Below are 8,495 nucleotides of genomic sequence, written 5' to 3' on the forward strand. Positions count from 1 at the left end.
ATCCGCATCTGTACACGAAACTCCAAATCCTACTTCAAAAGCAGTCCTTGAAGTGGGGCTTTTTATTTCTCCAGGCTTCAGGAAGGAGGAACAATAGCAGGCTGATGGAGGAACAAAGTGAGACAGGAGCATGGATAAAATGGCTCATCAAGTAAACAAACTGATTGAATCACTTTGGGGCGAAATGCAAAGATCTCATGGTAAATGATCCTTTTCATAAGGCTGGTAAGGCTTTTTAACCGAGCGGCCAAACTCATTATCATTCCAAATAGCCAGAAAGACACCACTGATATTCACTGAACTCCACCTGTCCACCACTTTTAACTTTAGCGGGTGTTCCTGAGGTTTTTACTGCTTATATCCTATCAATTTCTTTTTGAGTGCAGATTGTCAAACTGACTCTTGATTGCTTGTGCAGTGAGTTGCTAAAGTATTCAATTTTTCAATCTTTTTTTCTTTCTTTTTTACAGTTTGATCATAAGTAATTACCCTACACAAAACACTCCAAACTTAAATGGGGCTTTCTTTTCCCCATCATTCTGAAAAACATAAAGCTGAAAAGTGATGTGAGTGTGTGTATTCACCCACTAAGGTCAAAGCTTTGTAGAACCTGTTTCTGCAGCATTAAGTCTCTTCAGGCACAGCTTCATGAGTTTGGTACATAATGAATTTTTCTCTATTCTTTCTGACCAAACTGCTGCAGCTCCTTCTGGTTGGATGGGTGCTGCTTGAGTCCAGTAACCTTTAACTCAAATCAGAGTTTCTCAGTTGGACTGAGGTCTGGACTTTGACTGGACCATTACAGTACCTTTTCCTGGTTCTCCTTCAACCAGTGTAGTGCTGCTTCAGCAGAGTGTTTAGTCTTCATCCTGCTGAGAAGTGGCCCTCCGTCCCAGTCTTATATCTTGTGATTACTCAAAAAGTCAACTTCATGATGCTACCACCCCCATGCTTCACTGTGAGGATGGTGTTCTCACAATAAGTGGTGTTATGTTTGTACCAGACATTGAGCTGTCCTTGATGTCAAAAAAAGTCCCATCTGACCTTATCAGCCTTTTCCACATGTTCTGAGTCTTTAATATGACACTTAAATAGACCACAAGTGGACCTTACTGACACGATTTCAGGTGTTGCCAAACGTGAGTACCCAGGAGGCGGACAGAACACGGGAGACAAATTGAAAAAAATAAGATTTATTTTGTGCCAGGAAGGTAAGGGGAACAGGATCTGAAAAGGAGGGCAGAATGATTAGTCCTTTGAACTGCTAGAGGTTCAGAGACGGAGCTATCTATAGGTGTAGTGTGGAGGCTTACGACAGGTGGTAGGGTGCGAGCTCGGACGTGCGGTTCCAGGAATCCCAGGTGAGTATTTCCAAGGTGCAGGTAAGTATTTTGCAGTTGGAGATCGGTTGTGTACACAAATCTGGTGGTGGTTTGTGGATGACAGGCAGGCCTCGGTGTTGAGCCAGCAGGTAGGCCTCAGAGAAGAAGCATGGAATCTTCGGATCTTCAGCAGGTTAGCCGGATCAGGTAAGTATTGGCAAGGCTTCCAGGTATATTGTTCTCGGGTGGCAAGGTGGTGAGCAGAGACAGGATTACTGGTAAGTAAACAGAAGACAGGCACAGGTAAGTAACTTTCAGAATCTCTTAACTTGGTTTTCTGGCTGAGACCGTTTACCCAAGGCACTTGATGCTTCAGCGAACAACTGCTCTCGGTGACTGCCCTAAGAACCCTGGGACTGGATGATGAGAACCTGCTGCAGCTGTAATTAGGAGGCCAGCCCATGAGACGATCCGAGGGAGCAGAAACAGGTAACAATGGCAGATTGCCACACTTACTGGATATAACTAATTAAACAGAAGGGGTGAATACACCACTTTAAGTTATATATTTTTTACAGTTATTTAAAACATGTTTTACCCACTTATCTTTATCGGCCAGAAGCATTTTGTGTAGGTCCATTACTCATTATCAAATTAAATGTATTTAAATTACAGGTTGTGAGGCAACAAAATAGAAAGAATACCCAATGTACATTTTTCTTTATCACAGCAATTCCATTTTTGAGTCCTCGGTGCAAATTGGTTGTTTAAAAAGCACATTTAATTTAACAACCCAGAGCCAGTTGATTGCCATTAAAGTTCACCCATAACACCAAAAGCTCATTAAAAACAAAAGAAATAAAAGATCTTAATGATCAACAAGGCAGTCTTTTAGGTTTAGGCAGCAAGACTTTTTTTCAGTTTGGTTTAAAAAAAAAATCAAATAAGAATACACAAAGTTAACCACATAAATATCTCCACCATGCTTGTTTTCACTATGATTAAAGGCAATAGCTACTTGTCAAAGAGGGTAAAGGGATCAAAAGGAAATAAATAGAGAAAAATAAACACACATAAAGAATATAAAATGTGATCTAATTACTAAGGAGTAAAAGTACACTTTGCAGTCTGTCTCCAGTGTTCGGAGCTGTGAGTCAGTGATTTCTGGGCCTGATGATGACTCACAGGACCTTCCTCTTCAGGGAGGTGCAGTGGGCTTCATGCGGATAAACTCTTTGGCTCACCCGCTGAATTTAATCAGCAGCTGTTAACACATAACATTATGTTAACACATAACGGAACCTTGACTTGAAAAGTTCCCTCCCTCCCACTGCAGGACAATGACTGGACTATAAGTAACAAGATGCTAAACCTGTAATTACAGTCGCAACACACTTGTATTTCTTGGCTTATCTCCTCTAATGCTTTGAGCAAATAAAAAAAAACAGTACATAAACATCAACCCTTGTTTACTCCAGACAAATCGAGGAAAAGTATGTTTGCAGTCAGCTAATGATAAGAAACAAGGCCTGTGTTGGTCTTCAAGGCTCATTAGTCACAGTTTTCTTGAGGGGACATGAAACTGGCTGAGCTGACCGATGATACTAAAAGCTTCCACCAGTTTTCCTAAGGTAGACATTTGTTGATATTGATGATGTCTTTGCAAAATTAAATTTTTATTTGCTGGTAAAGTTTGCAGTTTAGCTACCTTGAAGATAATCATCCTTTGTTTTTGTTTTTTCTTCTCCAGGACATAGCTGGACCAGCAAACATATGCAGCCTCCTTGCATAATATAAATTATGAATTAGCTAATACCAGATTTGGCCCTGAAATTATGCCCTGCTATTGTAATGAGCTGCTCACCTTATGCAAGATTTCGCCATGATGCAAGGCCAACAGAGAGGGCTTCAATATTTATGATGCAAGCTGATGTGTTTCTTCCTGTCAGTCTGTTGGGTTCAGCTTGCAGCTTCTTGATAACACACAGTCCTTCAGGTGCAAATGAAAGGGAGAAGTAAGAGGCTCAGAGTGTCCTTGTCTGTTGTGAGTAAAAGGATTTTAAATTAGCTGTAGTTGGGAGATGTTGCATCATGTCACATACGGTATAATTCTCAGTGTTTTGTCATTCTGAACAAACGTTGTTTACATAAATACCCAAAATACAGCAATTATCTTTTAGCAGCACAGCATACCTACATAAATCAACTAGGCTTATTTTGTATTATGTTGAATAACTAGAACATTTTTGAACAAGGGCCTCAAACAGTTACTGTGCAAAAATAAACGTAGCACAAAAAGTAAGAATATTTGTGTTTGGTTGATTATTTCTTTGTTGTAACAATGCTTCTGGGCAATAAATTTTATACTATTAGAAAGCCTGTCTATTTTCCTTTAAATGGTGCCACATTTGTTAGGAAAATGCATTTGTGGATTGAGCAGCAGAGTTGAGCATGTGTGTTGCTGTCATGTTAAGTAGTTTTTTGACCAGGGTTCGAGTACTGAGGATGAAAGGAGTCCTTGAACGGGGGGTAAGGAGAATAAAGGTTTATTACGAAGGTGAATAGAGGGGCAATGGAACTGGAGGTGATGAGTGGAGTGTTTCCTTGAAGATTCAGAGGAGGGGCATGACCAGGATCTCCTGTCAGATTCTGCAGAAGAATTTTCCAGATTTGCGGTGGTGTGCAGGCAGAGCAGCGAGGAGAGCGGACAGGTGCAGGTTGAGTTGGATAAGACGGTCGGCAGAGCTAGGTACCTGATGGCGTTGAAGTGGCTGAGATCCAGCAACTAAAGGAACCAAGATAACTCAAAGGAAGCTTCAAGTGACTTTATCAACAAAGAATCAAGGTACAGCTCAGCATTAAGTGGGTTGAAGAGCAATCAGCAGAAATTGCTGACAGCTTGTGGCACCGCCCTGGGAACACCTCCTCAGCCTAGCTTTGAAATAAGGTTGTTATTCTAAAAAGCAGTCAACACAAAAAAAACAAACAAACAAACACAAGATTCCTGCCAGCTGTGCCCATGAAAAACTTGCCAAATCTTTTCTGTCAATGCCAAACAGCTTATTCTGCTATGAACTCTTGTTTGGTGTTGTTTATTGGACTGGTTGATTGAAGTCTGAAGAAACAAGACCCTTTTTTTAATTTAAGAATTTATTTATTTATTTAACAAACAGGGGCCTCAGTAGCATGTGGAGGAACCATACACAACCACAACAGCCTGGTACCTCCTCCTCATGCTGCTCATCAATTTGGTCAACACTGCTGTGGGCTGGCATCTCATTCTTCAACCAGCATTTGTTGTCACCCAATATGATTGTGTTGGTCTGGATGGAACCACACACTCAAGTTGGTCCCACAGGCGTTCAGTAAGGTTGAGGTGAAGACTGCAGGAAGGCCACTCCTTCTCAACTCCCTCTCCACACGTCTACTCTTATGTGTCTTATACAGAAGATATGACAAGTTAAACAGGACCTTCACTTTCAGTTTTTGAAAGGAAAACTCTGAGCTGATACAATGGAAGTCAATGGGAGTTTGGATGTGCACACTCCTTACTCAGGTGGGATTTTAGAGAAAGCCACAAGTCCTACAGCAATGAGAGACACACTGGGTGTGACAAATTTTCTTTTAGGACAATAAGGTGTGTCTTATCTTACCTACAACTATCTATTTATCCATTTTACGTATTCACTTGCTTTAAGAAATTTTACTAGTTTTCATTTTGTTGTTTAATTTTGTGGTCTTTTGTACTTTGTTGTTATTTTTGTACTATTTTACGTGCAGCAGCTTTTAAATGTGCTTTATGGGTAAACTTAAAGTGAAACATTGTCACACTTTAGGTTGAACATACTGTTGCAAAATCTCTAAAAGTCATAAAACCTAAACTGTGACTGTGTAAAAACCATAAAACATAAGAAAATGCCAGCTCTGTCGTGAAAAGTCCAGGTACCCATGACTTTTTAAACTTTAAATAATGTTTCTACTGTGAAGTATGTCTGAGCTGTAGAGCTCCATAAAGAGCTAAGTTTTTCATTTGCTATGCAAAAAATCCCATTGCTGTGTACATGGAAATCTTTTGCACTTATTTAGACACCATACAATGTACCACTACCAAATATTCTAGCACATTTCTGATCAAGCTGCACATTTTCATATATTTGTTGTCTGGGTTTCTCCAAAACTAGAGGAGTAGCGAATCAAAAATTATGATGGATACAGACGAATAGCAATACAAGTGCTTTAATAGTGCGCTGGAACGTTAATAATGATTGCACAAATTCCTGATGAGTCTTTGGTGACTCAGTCGTGTTATTGTTGACTTGTGTTTGCAGGTTTAGAGGCTGTTCTGTCACATGGGACAACAAAAAACACTGAACCTATTTTCTAAGACACACAAAAAAAACCTAAGTCATTTGGACGGTCCACAGATAGACATAAAGACATGCAGATATCTTTCAAATAAATTTAAGCAGTGGACTGCTCTTTTTGGGTTGGAGGGGCTGCATCAAGTGGAGGAGTTTAAGTATTTTGGGGTCTTGTTCACGAGTGAGGGAAGAATGGAGTGCAAGATCGACAGATGGATCTGTGCAGCTTCTGCAGTATTGGGTACTCTGTACCGGTTCATTGTGTTAAAAAGGGAGCTGAGCTGCAAGGCAAGACTCAGTTTACTGGTCCATCTACATTCCTACCCTCACCTATGGTCATGAACTCTGAGTGACTATGTCTCTCGCCTTGGAATCCTACCTGTACAGCTGGAAGACGTGGCTGTGGAGAGAGCTGTCTGAGCTTCACTGCTCAAGCTTCTGCCCCCGCGACCCGACTCCGGAACAAGCAGTAGATAACGGAAGGATGGTTGTATAAAATAAAGCAGTATTGCTCTTTAATATTTTCTTTTTAAAAACGATGATGAGACAAGTACGCACATCAGTTAATGGCAGAAATAATGACATAAACTAAAAGCTAGCTATTTCTTCTCTCCAAAGTGGTGAGACAAGCCAAATGTCACATTAGAAGCAAACTTATTTTAACAGCTAACTTAACAGCCTGCATTTCACTTAAAGTGAAAAGATCAGTTTCTCAATCCGCAACAGCTTGAAAGCTCTGCAACATCCTGTCATGATGTGGAGCTAATGAGTCACAAGGGTCAAATCAGCCTAAGAAGAAAAAGCACTTAAGAGTTGAACGAAATGCATAAATGCATTTCATTGTGTTTCCTTTGCACCTTTTCAAATATAGTTTTTATGTAAGCCAGCTGTACACTGGAGGTAAGGCCAGGAAGTATTAATCAACAGCAGACCTAATCATTATGAAGTGGCAGAAGGAGGAATGTTCAGAATCTGGCTGCACAGTCGCAGATGTACATGGTGATTAATGTGTCCTGTTTTATATTTATATGAAACATTTAAACCAGTGCCCTCATCTCATATCCATCCATCCATCCATCCATTTTCTTTATCTGCTTTTCCTTCCATGGTCATGGGGGGAGCTATCTCCAGCAGTCATTGTGTGAGAGGCTGCGCACACCCTGGACAGGTCACAAGTCCCAGGGCTCTTCTCATGTCCGACCAATTCCATTCACAACAAAGGTCATCTCAGGGCACTATCATGTCAAATCAAAACCCCAATTCAGTCTAAGACAGATTCCGATTCAAATCCAGATACAGTCAATTTAGTTCATTTATAATGCACTACATTCCCAAACAGTGGGTGGCCATCTGCCTCGACTGGCTGAGGGCTGAGAGGACAGACACCCCATAAACACAGTAGCTATTGGCCCAGGTGTGGTTTCTATAAGAAGAAAAACACAAGGATATGTGCAGCAATAACTACAAATACAAACATGGAGCACTGAGAGAGTAAAGACAGTAGCAGAGGGAGGAAATGTGGTCAGTTTGTCCTCCAGCAGTCTAAGCCTATAGCAGCAGAACTAAGGGATATCTCAGGAAACCCAACCCTAACTATAGGATTGATCAAAAAGGAAAGACTTAAGCCTAATCTTAAAAGCAGACTGGGTGTCAGCCTCACAGACAGAAACTGGAAGTTGAATCCACTAGAGAGGAGCCTGAGAACTGAAAGTTCTGCCTTCTGTTCTACTTTTAGTAACTCCAGGAACCAGAAGTAAACCTGCAGTCTGAGAACAAAGTGCTCAGTAAAGAAAATATGGAACAATAAGACCTTTAATATAAGATGGAGGTTAGTTGTTGAGAATCTTGTATGTTAGAAGTAAGATTTTAAATTCTATTCTGAATTTGACAGGGAGCCAATGGAGAGAAGCTAAAACTGGAGAAATCTGATCTCTCCTTCTAACTCTCATCAGCACTTTGGCAGCAGCATTTTGGATCAACTGAAGACTTTTTAGAGAATCAGGGTGTGATCTAATAGTTGCTCACTTCACCTTTCAGTTCAGCTGCAGCCTTACTCTTTTATGAAAGATGACTCAAAGGTAGCAACTAACTGAACTTAGTGGAGCTCTGTCAACCGAAACGCCAAATATTTCCTTCAGTAGGTGGGAAAAGTGTAGCTGTGCTAAAACAAGTGAAAGTGGATGCTTTGATTGCAGTGGTGTGGCACGTTGGCCTCGCAGCAAGAAAGTCACAGGTTCGACTACAGACTGGGGTCTTTCTGTGTGAAGTTTGCATGTTCTCCCTGTGCATGTGTGGGTTTTTTCCAGGTACTTCATTTCCTCCCACAGATAAAAAAATGCATGTTAGATTATTTAGCAACTCTAAAGATTTGTCTCTAGGTGTGATTGTGAATGTTTCTTGTCTTGTTTTTCTCTTTGTGGCCCCATGATGGACTGACGGCTTGCCCCAGGTGTACCCCGCCTCCCGCCCAATAACAACTAGAAATAGGCACCGGCTCCCCATGATCCCTCATGTGTTCAAGGTAAAGAAAATGGATGGATGGATCTTTGATAATGAACTGTTCGCCTAATAATCAACCCCAGTTTTCACACCACAATATAGTATGAAACCTTTCTTTTGCTGCAGCACTCTTACGTGCCATAAAGTTGTTTTCCGCTCATCAGATGCCACCATTAGTCTTCCCTGTAGCTTGTGACTGGGCACAGCTGTCTCTGCTCTGCCTGTCAGGGGCAGAATCTAAAAGCTGGGAGATGAACTGCAGCCAGTTTCATTTGGCAGAATGCATGCCACGTGTGTCAGTTTTGCATTTTTT

The sequence above is a fragment of the Kryptolebias marmoratus genome, linkage group LG5 (assembly GCF_001649575.2).
Source record: "Kryptolebias marmoratus isolate JLee-2015 linkage group LG5, ASM164957v2, whole genome shotgun sequence".
In the NCBI taxonomy this organism is placed as follows: Eukaryota; Metazoa; Chordata; class Actinopteri; order Cyprinodontiformes; family Rivulidae; genus Kryptolebias; species Kryptolebias marmoratus.